The 17,950-nt window shown below is 42.3% G+C and overlaps 1 pseudogene; it reads right to left on the bottom strand.

Moving 5' to 3' along the window:
* Positions 1-15,868: 15,868 nt before the first annotated feature.
* On the bottom strand, positions 15,869-16,513 carry LOC147449261 (uncharacterized; annotated as a pseudogene).
* Positions 16,514-17,950: the final 1,437 nt, after the last annotated feature.

The raw sequence follows: 17,950 nt of genomic DNA, 5'->3' as shown, positions 1-17,950 counted from the left end.
ATCTACTGGCTCACCTTCCTTTTGCGCCAAACCTTGTACTTCTTGCCACACTTTGTCAGGATCTTCTATCTTCACAAACTCCACTTCCAACCCATGCCGTAGATTGTCCCAACTCAACCTTGGGGGTGGATTAGCCTAATGCAACTCCTGTTCAAATTCTTTGGACCAAACTCATGCATCACTCTTCAAAGAGATTTGGAGAAGACGTAACATCTGCGTTGGGTCAAGGATCTGGTTGCTAATGTAGGCAACTTTCATCTTTTCCAAAAAGTCTTCCACATCTTCATCACTTCTTCCATGAAACTCCGGATAAGAGAAAGCCATGGCTACCCAAATTACGATGCTTTGAGAACCCCTTCGAACACACGTGCAAGAACCCAGAACTTTTGACTGACTCAATTCCCAATGGAGCTCAACTTTAGATAAGGACAAACACATGCACATCAAATGAGTTTTCATAGTTAATCATCGGAATTACAATAGGCAAAGGACATTCCAGGATCTCTCTTAATCTTCTTGGCTCGAACATAAAGACTATGCGCTGCTGGAAAAAAATCTTCCTGAACACATGATCATTTATCTGGATTCTTTGAGTTAAATGAAAAGGAGTGAATTGAGGGCCATTTTGATCATCCATTAAAGTCAACCATGCAGCTCCCAAGAAAGCACACATGTCTTATCCTCTGATTTTACCAAAATTTCAGCATCATAACAACATAAATGGCTTAAAAGACCAAAAGACCAGCCATCATAACTAGGAAAAAATTTGACAGAGTTTCCCCAGAAGTAGAGCACTGAGAAACCAAAATATAGATTGTATATGTATGCATAAATTGCCAACAATAGAACCCGAGCATCAATTAGGAATCACTAGTACATAGCCTATGGAGAGGTCACAAAAAGGGTGCTCCAGCTACCTATATCACCGAAAGGATCTCCACATTCGAGAATCCCCCAGCTCAATAAAACCTCACGCTATCGACCCTCACACGAAGGCTTATGCAAATCTCGTATAGTCAAGTCTCAAAAATGACTTTCTTCCAGACCAAGTATCAGAAATGGCTGGGACTACCAAAATTTAACCAAGTATGGCTCCACAAAGGCGTACAATGGAAGTTTCCACAAGTAACGTACAATCTAGCAGACAATGCGCACAAACAGGCGCCAAGTGATGCATACCCACAACAACTGCAAGTGACACCACTTCTAGTATATCACTGTACTCCAGCTACCTGTACTTGTGTAAATCACCTGTACGTGTACCTGTCCCTGTAACCTGTAACTTGTAGTTTGCAACCTGTAATCCCAAATATCGAAGGTTGAAGCTCAAAGCAGAAGGTACTCGAAGAAGATCCTCTGTGGGGGCGCCAAAAGAATGTGAGCGGGATGGAAACACACAGAATGCCTCTATACAAACCTGACACACACCCTTGGGAAGATACACACACACACACACACACACACACACACACACACACACACACACACTATGGGACACCACTCGGCTTACACAACCCACTTGGCCGAGACAGGAAACACACCTATGGAGTGAGAGGAGAGAGACTACCCATTCACCCACTCCACACAGAGAGACACACCCACACACACACCCAAAAAACTCAGCTCAAAAGAGGAGAATTTCTGATGTTTAGATACAAATGAACTTGGGCCAACACCAATGGGCAAATAGCTCATGCAATATGGGTAAAATATGCCAGATACAATCACAAACTAGAGCAGAAGCTTCTCTCATAGGAGAAACTTAAACAACCAAAACAACAAAAAAACAGTGAGGAATTTGGCAAAATGGACAGAACCATTGCGTCCGGAACGGCCCAAAATCCCAGTCTACAATGTCAAAGTGCTCAAATGCGACCTCTGATGAGTAGTTTAGGGCCAAAACAGGCTCCAAAAACAGATAAACAGAGTTGCGGATGATCCTCCTCTTCTCTCCATGTTTTTTCTGGTCTTCTCTCAGTTTTTTCAGTTCCCACACTTAGCTTTATTACTTGGGTACCCTTGGCCTTTTAGTTGACCTCAAACGGACCCCGAATAGGCCAAAAACTGGCCTCACAGTGCATAGTTGTCACCTTTTTGCATCATCCGCACACCTATCCTCGCTGAACGTTTTCCAATAATTCATCCCGCCACCACGTGAAGTGGCTGCAAAATATGGTCCTCATGATGACCTTTCTGCATAATTATCACAAGTAAACATCCACGTTGTGCCCGTACTTATCCACGTGCAAGTATTGATTCCATTCGACGTCCTGACGCCACTAGATACCATCCGATGCACCTGCTTACCTCATGTCATCGTCCCACGGATAGCTTCCTCGAGAAGCTTTACGTGCTACCAACTCCTCATTATTATAGAGAAAACACACTGGTACTGGTAATAGTGAAAATCGATGCACTATGTACATGTTGTCCTAATGGTACACATGTGGGCCCCACGTAACCACCTGGCTTTGGAAAATGGGCAATCCTTTATTTGATGAATTATGCATGTGTATGTACATACGCGCAATCCCTTGCTCCAAAAAACTCCTAACACCGTTAATCCTTTGTGTATCATGCTCCCAAGTTTCAACAAGAAGTACAACATCGGCTTTGCTTGTTAGTTCATTAATGCTAGCCTCCGCATTCCATGGGTATCCATTACAATTTGAAAAGCATATTGTCAATTGTAACTCGGTCTCACAGGTCACGCATCCCTATTTTCTCACGGGACTTGTCTCTTCCTTGGGCACATTTTCTTCATAAGAGATTTCCTCGTTTTTCTTATTCTTTTCCTCATATGCCTTGTGACACATATTTTGTTGCTTAATAGTGCAATCTTCACATACAAAACATTTTTTATCCCTCAAATAGATCCAATTATTATCAAGGATAATCTTTTGCTTGGTCTCATCCGGTATGGTGCATACAATTGGCCGTTCTCCCAAGCGAGGAGCTCCTTGCTTGCCCACTCTATGTGCTCCATAGACCATAACTCCGGACATGCCAAAGTGGGTTTTGTATAGATCTTCAATAGCAATGGTAAGAGAAGGAGGTGTCTCTAGCTTCTCTTTGGAAATTCCATGAATAACGATATTCTTGGAACATCACTCCTGTTCCTTCAACTCCTCCACATCCACGTTCTCAACATTCTTTGTTTGAGCCATATCTTGCATGAGTGAGGAATTAGCAACCACATTGCTACCACATACATCAGTCCAAGACTTGTTTGTGCGTACATTTTTCATGGCGCATACATCCCGGCTCATGGTGTCGAATTTCTCCTCTTTCAATACATGGTCATGCTCTACTTTGCTCATCCGCTCCTTCAAAGCATTTAAGTCCACAAGAGAGCATTTACATTCCTTGATTTCCTCTTCAAGTTGCATCAAACGTGTTGTTTGTATCTCAAATGTCCTCTTGAGATTCTCATTCTCAACCACAAGTACCATTAGTGTGCCTTTGTCCATTGCAAGTGCTCGTAAGTCTTCGCCTTTTTTGTTTACAGTCTCTTGCAATGATACCAAGTATGCCATGACCATGGTTTCCGATGTCGTTGGTTGGGTGCTTGTGTTGCTATCTCCACCTTAGGAGATCTTGGATAAGTTTCCACAATGGTTGTGGACCTTGTTGAAGAAGAAGAAACCTTGCGAGTTCCGGAAGACATTGTATGTAAAATAAGAGATGAGAGTCAATTTTCTTGAACCTGTTCGCTTCGGAAATGCTGTTACAAAGACGCCTTCCATAATTCTGAAAATTTTTGTCTTCACATCAATGCATAGAGGGCTTTATGATCTTTGATTGAGGCTATAGATCACCCAAAAAGGAGTTTGGATCCTGAGTACTCCAACATAAAGACAACAAATATGCCTACATCCGACTCACAAGGAGCCATCCAGGTACCCTAAATCGGGGCTGCTCGGGACACTCAAGATGAACACCTTCACCTAGAGGCCAAGGGCCCGCAACTTGGAGCTCGTGTGCTCTGAGGCTCGCATCCACTGACTTGAGTCCCTTTGGTGGCTTGTTGATAGGATTGTCCAGAAAATGGCCCGAGATCACGTCTAGCTCGACGCGCACGGAAGTCTTCGCGGCACCACACGCACATGAAGTTTAGTTGAGTGCAGAAGCATCTTTAGGATCAATGCTGAGTGAATGAGGCTATTTGGGCCTTGATCTCATATCTAAGAGGTCCCCCCTAGAACTCTCTCAGGCCACTTTGGGCTAACTTGGAAAACTGCCGAAAATGCCCCAGACCGCTGCCTCGGGTCGGGGTGGGCCGAACCTGCCGACAGCCTGTCGGTTGAGAACGAGGAGCGCCTCGGCAGTTCATGAGTGTGCATGACTGAAATCAAAGAGGAAGCCAAGGTCTTTGCGTGGAGTACCTAAATGTCCAAAACGGACAAGCCGTCCGCGTGTAGCGCCTTGCCGACGCTCGTCGAAGAGAACCGACTACGAATCGCGTTCGTGGATGTGCATGGCTGATCTCGAAGAGGAAATTGAGACCTCCGCATGGAGTACTCAAACATCCAAAATGAACAACCCATCCGTGTGTAGCGCCTTGCCAACGCTTGCCGATGAGACCCGCCGACTATGCGCCGACAGCCCCGAAACTAGGTCATGGAGTCCCCGTGCATGGAGGACTCCCCCGATTACCTCCACGTGATGAAGTGGAAGGGGACACTCCCATTACCGGGCACTTTAAAACCCCCACACGCGTCCATAGTACCCAAATGGTGAGGTGAGGAGAAAATCAAGGTCAAGACTATATCCCATCGTCCATCGTCCCCATACCGGGTCCATCGTGCGCCCCGCGGCACGGAGCTGTGGTTTGCCAAGATCGGGTGGTCACCTTCCACCGTCACCTCGGAGACCCCCGATCGAGTGGAGTCCAAAAAATAACCCCCCCCCCCCCCCCCTCGACATCTCTTGAATCGAGAGTAGCATTGTTAGGGCAAGAAACTCCCTGGTTAATGCTTTGGAGGGTGTAGAACTACTAATAGCCGTTTTTCGGCTCTCCATAATTGCCATACTAAGTTACTCCACCCTACCAAATTCACCCAAACGCTATGGCTATCCCTACCATTTCACTGTACATAGGCGTGTGTGAGTTAGGGGGCTTTTCCCATATCTTCTTAAAAACCCTCAGCTAGCTAGTCACTGGGCTAGTTGAGCCAAAAAAATAAAAAAAATAAAAAAATAAAAGTATATTATGGCCTCTTTGTGTGTACATAGTTCATTGTGTATATGGCCTAAATATAGGGATTTTTTATTATTATTTTGGTATTTTATTTAAATATTTCTACTTAGGTGTGTGTTTTATTAAACCTATGTACACCTTCTTTCATCCTCTTACACCATAATTATATTTTTTTCCAATATGTACATACTCTAACCTCATATTTTTCCTTTATACAAATCACTCCCACATTTTCACCCTCACCCTCGTGAAAACAAAAAATTGATTTCTACTCATTGGTTACGTTTAGTATATTATTTACTTGCATTCTTTTTCCTCTTTCACCCAAAATAATTCAAGGAGGGACCATATCATATGATTCCAATATCTTTCCATATCCATAACTCCTCCATATTTTTATTATTATTTTTACTCATTATTCTAACACCATGTGCTCATTGAGCTAAAGTCCATGAATAGTCCATACACTAGTCCCACCATGTATATATTTCTTTATTCACCAATAATCCTCCTCCATGCATGGGTCAAGGGCAACTTGGATGCTTTGTATTATAATATGACAAAGGAGGGGCTCACACTTGGATGCATTGTACAAATTCAACAAAGGAGGGGACCACTAAAAGACTTTTGCAGGCATAAAAACAGGCTTTTTTGGTGAGAATTTTGGCACTTATCTCCACTCCAAATTTGGAGCGGTGGTCAAAAGAGAAAATGTAGCCCACGCTCTGAATAATAATCTCAATTTTTTTCATGATTTTTGGAGCTACCAGCGGTGAGCTATGATTTTTTGAGTGGACCCCAGTCTGCCCACTTTTCTCACAAGTAGCCCTTAGTCTTCTCTCACCCTTCCACACACCTACTCACTCTTACACATCCCTCCCTCTCCTTCCCTCACTCAAACCTGCAATTTCCATGGCTTCTCCCACCCTCTTCACCGTTACCCTTCTCTCTCATCCCTATAGTTCTTTTATGAACCTCTACATACATACACCCTCTCCATGTCTCTCTCTATTGCTTCTATGTTACAATTTCATTTACCTCTCCTAAAAATATCTAAAATTCAGCATCTTAACCATGATAACTTCTGCAAATTGAGGATTTTTCATCAACAAATCCTCTTTTCATCGTGGTGGTCAACCGTGGCGGCGGCGTAAAGAAGCGAAGAAGAAGAAGAAGACCAGCGGTCATTTTTTCCACAATCTACACAAGGGTGAGTTCAAGCTTCTTCAAAGGTTCACCATCTCAATGATTCTCTTTAAATTCACCCCTCTTCCTTCATCAAATCAACTCATCCTACCCATTGTAAATGTATCACAAATATTTCTAGTGATTATTACCACTAACAACTAACTTCTCTTGTAAAAATGCACCCACACTATCAACATATGGAGTAGGCAACCGCACAAGTAAACCAAATTCACTCACTCCCATGGAAGTTTCTCTCCTTTCACCACATCAATAATTCTCTTACTTGAGCCCACATCCATGTGACTCAAGAGAAAAGAGAGACCCCATTCTCATTTGAAATTCATAAAAATTCATAATCCTTGATCTTTCCTAATAAAATTGATTAGGCTTAATCCTAATCAAGGCTTCTAAAACCTATAAATAGAACCCATTCCTCCTTGTAAAAGACATCACTATACCATTGCACACTAGATGGAGCGTACCACACGCCAGTTCTATCTTGGTTGTAAAGAGAGAGTAAGCTTTCTATAGACCATCACCTTGGTGCATAGAAAAGCTTGAGCTAGTTTGAGTGAGTGCGAGTAGAAGATATTCTTCCTACCATTGTTGTATCTATCCCAACATCAATGAATTGGTAGTTTTGGGTGCAATTCATGTCCAAAGGCTCACGCTTCTCCTCCAATTTGGCTTGGCAAACTCATTCAGCTTCATAAGGTGACTTGTTTCATTGAAGGTTGTTGTTTTGTTGCTTGTGATTCATTGGCTATTGTTTGGCTACCATTGTAAGAGGGTGGATGGTGAGAGGGCTCCCATAACCCTAAGACAATGTGCTAGTGATGCTATAACCAAATCTTGTTACTTGATTCCGCAAGCTCTAAGTTCCTTTTTGTGCAAAATATAAAGTTGAAGCTAAGTTGTACATCATCTCGCTCTCTCTCTCTCTCTCTCTCGTGTTTTAGTGTGTGAGAGTGTTCCATTGGTGGTAGGGTTAGTGTAAATTCCTTGCTTGTTTGTGGGTTGCTCTAACGATTCTCCTCTTTTGCGTTCTAGTTCGCTCTTAAACTAGGTGGTGCCCCTTGTGTAGTTGGGATTTGGCTATGGGTTTGTTATTTTGGTTTGTGTTGTGTTGTGCCCCAGCCCCATTGAGCAGAACGGGAGCCTTGAAGGGTGTCTAAAGGTTGCTCTTCTTGTTGCCCGCCCCGGACCGCCTCACTACGTGCGTCTACAAAATCCAAAATGGGTTGCATGAGTGGTGTTATCAAGAAAGCACTGTCTATCTCAAACAGTTGTGGTTGCTGAAAGGCAGAAAAGCTGTGGGTACCAAGTTTACTTGGAACTTTTGCTGGGGCTTGAATGATAGGCATATATACATTGAGTGGCATATACCATGTTGCTGCGTTGATCCATGCAGAGGAACCTGTCTGTTCCAAATATCATACTTGATGCTGCAGTGACGATGCAGCAGTTCTCTTGAGTGTGAGAACCAAGTCGCATTGATTCCCACTACTTCTTGGAAAGCATATTTGAATGTATTCGTGCTTGTTCCTTTATGGATGGTGATGAAGGTCCACTTCGCATTAAGCTGATTTGATTTGCAAGGGTGTAGAATATTGTATTGAGTGCACCGGAAAGATTTGCTCGCTTCATGTTCCATGGAGAGTAAGGTACTCTGCCAAATTGGATCCCTAGGCTTGATTGTCGCGGGGCTCCACAGCCTCCTAAAGATTTGTCCTTTGGATTTTCCTTCTTGAAGCACTTACTGAGTGCTCGAGTAAACCTCTAAGTCTTTATATGAGCTTACCTGCTTGTTGAAGTAAGGTACATTGCATAAGATACCTTCTAGGCTTATTGAGCGTCGGTCCGTCCCTGAACCAAAAGAGATGAAGCCTATTTGATTGCTTCCTTGGAATACAAACCAAGGTTTTCTTGACACTGTTGGAGAGTCAATCCCATTGATACCTTGAAGCTTTGGCATACTTCAGGACTTGATTGAACCTGAATGTTCTGATCCGAGTCTTGCAAACTTGAGGGCAAGACTTGAAGTAGGTAACTCGTAGAGAAGAAGATTGGCCGATCCGCTTTTGTTCCTTGCTATCTACTTGAAGCTTGTCACTTGAGTTGAGCCTAAGTGCTCACATATATCTATCTTGATCTGGAAGAACTTTGACTTGTTCTTAACAAACTTGCCTTTGTTGGCCGACAAAAACAAACCTGAGAATCACTCATCTTGGCTCTTCTTGTTTTCCCTTGCTTAAATCCGCTGCGATCTGGATGAAGGGTTGTAGGTGCGGTTGAAAGCAGAGGGTTGATGGTGGGGCTCATCCTCTTGAGCCCGATGTGGACGCACCACATACCTTTTCTTGTGTGCCTATGGGGCTCATCCTCTTGAGCCGAATGTGGGGCTTGACTTCATATGTACCTGTAGAGGCTCCTGTCTGAGCCGAATGTAGGTGTACGCTTCGTGGTACTAGGATGGGCTCCTTGTGAGCCGGATGTAGGCATACTCGTTGTATTTACCTTGGAGGACTCAGTCTCAACTCAAGCGACAAGCTTCATGTAGATAGCGAGGAGCAAAAGAGGATAGGCCAATCTTCTTCTCTACAAGTTACCTACTTCAAGTCTTGCCCTCAAGTTTGCAAGACTCAGATCAGAACATTTTGGTTCAATCGAGTCCTGAAGTATGCCAAAGCTTCAAGGTATCAATGGAATTGACTCTCTAGCAGTCTCAGGAAAACCTTCGTTTGTATGCCAAGGAAGCAATCAGATAGGCTTCATCTCTTTTGGTTCAGGGACGGACCGGCGCTCAATAAGCCTAGAAGGTATCTTTCGCAACGTACCTTACTTCAATGAGCAGGTAAGCTCATATAAAGACCTCTAGGTCTACTCGAGCACTCAGTAAGTGCTTCAAGAAGCAAAATCCAAAGGTCAAATCTTCAAGAGGTTGTGGAGCCCCTCGGCAATCAAGCCTAAGGATCCAATTTGGCAGAGTACCTTACTCTCCATGGAACACAAAGCGAGAAAATATTTTCGGTGCACTCAATACAATCGTCTGCACCCTTGCAATCAAATCTCCTTAACACAAAGTGGACCTTCATCACCATCGAGGAAGGAACAAGCACAAAGACATTCATATATGCTTTCCAAGAAGTAGTGGGAATCAATGCGACCTGGTTCTCACACTCAAGACGAGTGCTCCATCATCACCACAGCATCAGGTATGATATCTGGAACAGGTATGCTCCTTGGCATGGATCAACGTAGCAAAGTGGTCTATGCCACTCAATGTATATATGCCTATCATTCAAGCTCCATCAAAAGTGCCAAGCGGACTTGGTACCCAGAGCTTTTCTGCTTTTCAGCAAGCACGATGTTTGAGATAGACACTGCCTTCTCGGTAAGACCACTCATGAAGCCCATTTTGGATTTCGTAGATGCACGTAGTTCTACACCCTCCAAAGCATTAACCAAGGAGTTTCCCGCCCTAGCAATGCTACTCTTGAGTCGAGAGTTTTCCCATGTCAACTTGCTCCTGCACGCGCTATTAGGTTTCCCTTTTCAAGAATAGTCCTTATTTGTTAAAAAGATTTGCTGTCATTTTTTGTGTTGCAGCTTTCTCTACAAGCAAGAGGTCTGAGGAAATGAGTCGCCATATCACCATCTTTGGCCCTTCCTGGGGAAAGAAGTTAGTTCTTGTTTTCTGTGTTGCAGCTTTCTCTACAAGCAAGAGGTCTGAAGAAATGAGTCGCCATATCACCATCTTTGGCCCTTCCTGGGGACAGAAGATAGTTCTTGTCTTTGACAGTCAATATCAAACCATCACAATACAAGCTTTGAAAGATCATTTTGAAATGGGAGACTCTGATTTCTCTCTACAGACATTGACATTGCTTGGTGAACAGATTAATCTTGAACGTGATTGCAATGAAGAAAACGAGTTGATCTACACGCTAGACCACAAGAAAGACTATCACGTGCTCGTAGTTAGGGTATTTTGAATGCAGATAATGGAAAATTAGTTTGTGTTCACTATCGTCAAATGCCTGAGTTCATTGGAATTTGTTTGGCGGTAATTTATTATTGCATTCCTGTTGAAAAGACTAGCATGTCTAGATGTGCTATACACCTTGGTTTTCATAAACATTCTGTTGCTGAAGGGAAGAGAAAAAGTGCGGACCAAGCAATTTCGGATGCTCTGTTGCATAGAGAGGCCTTTGAGCCCATGACATATGCAAAACAACTATAAAGAACTACTGCTAAAGAAATTATTATGGATACGCTTATCTTGAAAACATGTGATGTTGATACTCTGATGGGTGATCAAGAGTTCTCTAGCTTTCTTGATGCTATCACACCTTTGTCGGATAAGCGTCGAGTACAAAGGAACTTGGAGTCTACTAAAAGAGAAAAGGGCATTACATTTGTTGGCCTTGAGTCCATCTTGAGTCTAAAAGCAAAGTCAAGGTATCCTTTTATTCATAGTGTTCTCTTTCCAGGACATCTAGGACTAGGGCAACAACCAGATGTATTTAAGATGCCTACTATGGGGCCAGGAAGTGGTGTTGACCTCGTGAATCGCATGCGACCAAGAGGAAACTTACAAGACATGTGGGTGCACTTTGATCATGTGCATCCTATGGAAGGTTGGCCTACAATGTTAGCACATGTTTATGACCCAAACGCTCTAGAACTGTTGACTTTGGCAATTTGTGAGTTCACTATGGAGAACAAACACGCTCAAATAGCGTTTTGGAACATGCTCAATAAAGTTGTGGTTGCTAAAGGTTATGATAAGCCTGAATTTAGAGGGTTCATGGCAGATGAGACCAATGCAAATGGAATTGCAGTACGCACTGTTTACTTTGGTGGAGCTAAGAAAAGGATGTCGGACAAGGAGAGTTCTTGTGTTTTTCATTGGGAACAAAGCATGATTAGGCACACTGTTCCATCTTTTCAAGAAGAGCATAAACTACTGTGTCAAAAATGGCTGCATGCGACATCTAAACACTCGGCAAAAGTATGTATGGAGGAGCTCAAACAGTTCTAGAGAGCAAGACATGCAATTGTAGGAGAGATTCCTGCTCTGAAAACTTGGCTATCATGGTGTGATGTTAGAGTGTCTCATTGGGGGACATATTTATTGCACAAGACGAAATGGGAGCTTTTGTTTCAAGAAAAAATCTATCGGAGGTGAAACATGAAAGTATGCGAGCTTCAATTGGTTACAAATCAAACATTGGTCTTTTTGAAGCCACATGTGCAGATTTGTCTTTGGTAGTTTTACAAAGTGTGCATTACAATGCTTACTTTAACACTAGGTTGGTAACCTAACAGGACATAAAAGTGTCCTTTTAGGGTTTTGAAAAAAACCTCCAAAACCATAGTAGATCCACTCATTTTGTAAAATCCTTTCATGAGGTTATAGTTCAAGGCCTACTACACATGGAAAAAATAAGAAACTTGTAAAATTTCTCATCTTTTGGTCACACCAAGCCTCCAAAGTTGATGGACCAGTACATTTTCATCAAAACAGTCATTTCTTACGTTTTGTTACATAAAAATAAGATTAGGGATTTTTGTAGGACTTGAGATAAATTCCCTAGTTAACTTCATTGGGTTGGTGATCAGAACATATGATTGCTTCTCACTTACTATTTTTTGTTTTGCCAAAAGAAATAGGTACAAAAAAGTTAATTTTTTACCATTCTGCAAACCTATCATCAAAGTTTCTATAGCCACGCTCAATGCAATTAATATATGCATGTTTTCTTAGTTCCCTATTGTCCTTTAGGTTCATAAGGAGCCACGGAGCATGTCAAAAGAATAATACATCTCTTACCAAGGGGAATCTTGGGGACAAAGATGAAGTGCTAAATACAGCAAACATGAAAAAACTGGGTTCAACATTATGAGTTGTAGAATCCCATAGAAACTATTCAATATCTAGCCAAATTTAATCCTTATGACTAGATATGGTTACTACCTACAAAATTCATGTAGTTGTCACAAGAAACTAACAATATTGAAAAGGCTATACTTGATATACTAGAATGTTTCGTTTTCTTCTATAATTGAAAAAATCAACCATCGTTGTCTACTATGCAAAATAGGGTATTAGGTGCCCCAAAACTCAAGGAATATTAGCTTTATATTACAATATGCGACATAGAAAATCAAAACTGCATTTGGATATCATGAAAGCCACCAAAAAAATCATAGAAGAGCTAAAATTGGCTAAAACGCAGGATTTGACAATTTTTGTAATTTGGTCATAACTTATAACTTTAACATTTATTTCTCCCTAGAAGCATCAGTACATGTTGAGGACTACTAAAGATAGTTCTCTAGCATTATAGAACTCACAAACATGAATTTTAGAGTGGTATAGTTGAAAAAAGTTGAAAAAAGCCAAAAACAGGACCCGTTTTTTCACACAGTTTAGGTTGTGAAATGTTGTGCAAGGACAAGGTTAAAGATGGAATTGATATTCCAAAAAAATGTCGAGTTTTTTTCAGCTCATGAGACAACTTTCTAGACAGATAGCACCTCAAAATCCATTTTGAAACTCTTGACATAATTCAAGGAAAATGGTCACTTAATAGGATATAAAAGTGTCCCAGGACATAAAAGTGTCCCATTACCAACCTAGTGTTAAGGGTATACAAACATCTACAAGACCAATCATGGTAGATCTTGCTACAAGATTTATGAGCAATCAATCTGGGAGTCGCTCTGGTAGAAAAGTAGTAGATGCAACATCATCGATAGTTCTTGAAATGAAAATTCCAAGCCCGGAGATGAATAGAGATTCAATAAGGGAAAAGAGTGTGTGCAAAACTAGACCTATCTTTATTGACCCTGTGACCCTGATGAAACTCTCAAGGAGGGTAGCCATAGACCTGAGCTTGTTACAGTTACCACACCAGTCAATTGTAGATCGCAAACCTAGTCGGTCAATTTTGCTACATCAAAGATGTGGCCAGAGCAAAAGATAATAAGAACAATTTGGGCAATTCGGCAAACAAAGCCTGGTAGGAAAATAACATGTTTCGTTGTTTTGCTTGGTGAGACAACACGTTGTGGTAGATTTATAAATGAGACTTCTAGCAACATTAAAAGTGGAGTTCGAGCACCTTGTTTTTGGGGAAGGAGGAGATATCCTACTGTAGGCCCTAAACCAGGAGGGGTTGTTGAGGGATTTTTTTGGTTTTGCAATAGTAGCAACATGCTTGGAATATTGATGACATGATTATTGGACCTCCTGGACCTGCCCGCTCGAACGTGGACTGTGGATGAGGAAACTTTCCTTTTGCCTTTGAAGGTTGAAATGCTGCGACGGAATGGATTTATTTTTCAAGGTGGCAATGCATGCACACCTATGGGAAACCACCCTTCAAGGCAGAATGGGATGCAGCCTAGTTCTTTTCGTGCAAAGTCTAGAGATGGAAAACAAGTGAGGTGGAGGTCAAAACGAGCCAAGGAGTTTCATGGACGGATTGAATTGGGAAGAAGCATGCAAGCAAATTTGGTGAGGGAGGTAATATTAGTGCCAAATGAATCGCATGTTTTCCACATTAGCACTGATGGTTCATCTCAAAAGGGTATGAAATATGTGGTGACCATTGGAGACCCCTCGATGTACTTGTGAGGACTTCCTAAAAAGAGATAGCCAACACCTCACATTGTCAGGATTTTTTTAGAGCAAAGGATTACGCATATGTACATACACATGCATGGTGCATCGAATAAAGGATTGCACATTTTCCAAAGCCAGGTGGTTACGTGGGGCCCACATGTGTACAGGTAGGACAGGGTGTACATAGTGCATCGTTTTTCACTATCACCAGTACCAGTGTGTTTTTTATACAATAATGAGGATTTGGTAGCACTTAAAACTTCTCGAGGAAGCTATCTGCGGGCTGATGACATGAGGTAAGCAGATGCGTTAGATGGCATCTACTGGCGTAAGGAGGACAAATGGGGTCAATATTTGCACATAGATAAGTATGGATGCAACGTGGGTGTTTTCTTGTGATAATTATGTAGAAAGGTCATCATGAGGACCATCTTTTGTGGCCACTTCAGGTGGTGGCGGGATGCATTATTGGAAAAAGTTGAGTGCCAGGTGTGTGAATGGATGCAGCAGGGTGACAACTATGCACTACGAGGTCAGTTTTTGGCTTGTTCGGGGTTCGTTTGAAGTCAACTAAAAGGTCAAGGGTGCCCAAGTAATAAATCTAAGAGCGGGAACTGAAAAAACTGAGAGAAGACTAGAAAAAACGTGGAGAGAAGAGGAGAAACAGCCGCAAATGTGTTTTTGGGGGTTTTGGAGCCTATTTTGGTCGTAAACTGCTCATCCGAGGTCGGATTTGAGCACTTTGACATTGTAGACTGGGGTTTTGGGCCGTTTTGGACGTGATGGCGCTGTCCATTTTGCCAAATTTCTCACTGTTTTTCTGCTATTTTGGATGTGTAAGTTTCTCCTATGAGTGAAGCTTCTGCTCCAATTTGTGATTGTATCTGGCATATTTTACCCATATTGTGTGAGCTACATGCCCCATTGGTGTTGGCCTAAGCTCATTTGTATCTAAACATCAAAATTTCTCCTCTTTTTAGCTGATTTTTTTGGGTGTGCGTGTGTCTCTCTCTCTGTGTGGAGTGGGCAAGTGGATAGTCTCTCTCCTCTCACTCCATCGGCGTGTTCCTTGTCTCGGCTAGGTGGGTTGTGTAAGTCGAGTGGTGCCCCATAGTGTGTGTGTGTATCATTCCAAGAGTGTGTGTCGGATCATTATAGAGGCGTTGTGTGTGTTTCCATCCCGCTCACATTCTTTTGGCACCCCCACGGAGGATCTTCTTCGAGTACCTTCTGCTTCGCGTTTGAAGCTTCGAGATTAGGGATTACAGGTTACATGGGTCGTATGGGCAAGGCCATTGGCACTGCCGGACAATGTGTATGCTAGGGGGAGGCTATAAGATAGCACGGTTGGGTGAGACTAGCACACGCATTATCACCACCCTTTCACTTATGCTCTCGCCTTACTCTAAGAAGTGGCCTTTGAGAGTTATCTCTTACATGCAAGAAACGCTTTATTTTCTAGTACTTAGTTTGCCCCATTTTCTCAGCATAGTTTGGATAATACAAACACCACAAGTTTCCCCTTTCCAATAATAATTCTTGTTTGGCATATACTGCAAAGCCATGCCAAGATAAACACCAAGAGATCGTAGAAAATAGTGCCTGTCAAGGTCATTTCTCCTTCTTGTGGAGCCATACTTACATAAGACTTGTTCCTTCTTTTCCAATGCGTATCTATTTGTCTCACCCACAATCTTGTCAATCAAGCATAACGGGAACAATTTCTGTGAGCTCTCTTGGTACTTTTCCCAAGTTTGGACCTGCAATATCTACAAATGTGGGAAGCACTCTGAATGTACCATCAGGCTCAGCATGTATTTTATCACCCCTCTTCCTTGAAGGCATAGTCACATTAGACCAATCGAACTCATCATCACTGTTCCGCAAGACCGGCCTTTTGGCGTCCAAAAGCTCATCCTTGCATTCATTTTCTTCTCCCACAGATCCATGCTCATCACAAGAATCACCTGCTTCATGCATACTTGATTTGTGACCTTTCGTAACAAGCATCTTTTGCACTTTTCCACGCTTTTTGAGAAGCTTGTAGCCCTTGCCACGACCATGACTACTCTCTACATCGTCATTAGCATCATGAATTCTTCTTGCATGATTCTTCTCAGCCTTTCTAGATGCATCATGAGTGTCAACATTCACATTATTAGCACGGCCATCAAAAACAAAATCATCATGTTGGGCCTTTGGACGCCCTCTACCCACAATGAAAGGCTTTGGAGGTCGACCTCTCTTACATGCTGTAGGAGGTGCACCAGACACTCTTACAAGAGGCATAGTTTCAATAGAAGCAAACGTAGACAAGCATGCATCAAATGGGCATCACCACAAGCCTTATCAACTACATCAAGGACAATAGGCATTTCCAAACAAGGTAATACGTTGGCTCTCCGATTTTCCCTCTTTTGACATGACAAAAATATGGCCAAGGAGAGATCATCATCGACATCAAATGCAGTATCATTATGTATATCGAGCATGGTTTTCTCTTAAGATACAATGTACATGCATATAGACTCCCATGACAACATGTAGGTGGTCTTATCACCATCAAAAAAGCATTTGAGCAATCCTTTGCATGACTTATATGACACAACCTTTTCCTTGTACGGCTTGGTCTCCCAATCAAGAGGGTGAGCTTCTTTTTCCCACTCAACACTGAATCCCATGGCACGGTAGATAACCTCTCCTCTCTCTAAAGTGCGGCAAAATGCATTGGAAGGAAGCCTGTTAGCAAGGATGAGTTCGCCATGGCATGGAGAAAAATTCGTGGGCAAGCACAACACTTAGAGGAGGATAACGGAGAACTGTTTTGCCTGTGTGCTGTGTTGCAAGTTTCGGCTTAGTTTTTTATTTTCATTAGGAAATTCAAATGTTAACATGAATTGCCATGGAGATGCAATGACAGTCATCATGTCAGCCCCAAGGTGAGAGTTCCATAGCCATGCAAGGTCGCCAATGAAAAACATGAACACATATATCTTGAAATTTTAACACTAGAATGGTAACCTAACAGGACATAAAAGTGTCCTTTCAGGGTTTTGGGAAAAAATTCCAAAACCATAGTAGATCCACTCATTTTCAAAAATCCTTTCATGAGCTTGCTATGTTCAAACCATCTGGAGGTGCAGAATTACTCAAAGCTGTGCAAAAAGTGTCCCAACTTTCCGGCAATGTGATCAACAGGAACATAACTCTAACAGGTTCATCAAACTTGACACCTTGAGCTGACAACTGACTATAGATTGTGTTGAATTCATTCAGATGATTGGACATAGGTGTCCCTTCTTTCATCTTCAAGTCAACAAGCTTCTTAAGCCAGTATACCTGTGAAGCTGCACTCTGCTTCTCATAAAGATCACTCAACTTTAACCATGCTTGATAAGCCGACATCTCGCCTGCTACATTGAAGTAAACGCTTTCTGCCAAAGTCAGCATAATGGTAGAAAGTGCCGATTCATCCATTTCGCTCCATTCATCTTCGTCCATATCTTCTGGTTTTATCCCCTTGAGCTTTATAGGTTTTATCTGCTTCTTTTGTACCAACACGTGCCAAATCTGCTTCTTCCACAATGGGAAATTGGTTCCATCTAGCTTCTTGATATTGTAAAGAGCGGTGACCTGTGATCCAGCCATAGCTACGCTTCACAGTAGTTTACTTTTCTGGGAAAAATTCGGCAGAGTTTCCCCTGTAAACTGACCTCTGAACCAATATCAACCTGTCAAATGAACCAAGAAAGCTTCAGATTCTGCAGAAATTTTGGCAGAGTCTCCTTTGTAAAATGGCTCTGGTGTACTAAAAACAGACCAAAAAACTGCTCAAAAAACACTATCTTTCTGACACTGTAAGCTGTGGGTAAACTTGTCCTGCACATGTACTGTCTCTGACTGTCCTGTCACTGTCCTGTAAGCATAGA

Source organism: Adiantum capillus-veneris, chromosome 10 (assembly GCF_014529385.1).
Source record: "Adiantum capillus-veneris isolate H3 chromosome 10, ASM1452938v2, whole genome shotgun sequence".
NCBI classification, from domain to species: Eukaryota; Viridiplantae; Streptophyta; class Polypodiopsida; order Polypodiales; family Pteridaceae; genus Adiantum; species Adiantum capillus-veneris.
This window is presented reverse-complemented; position numbering and strand designations above follow the sequence as displayed.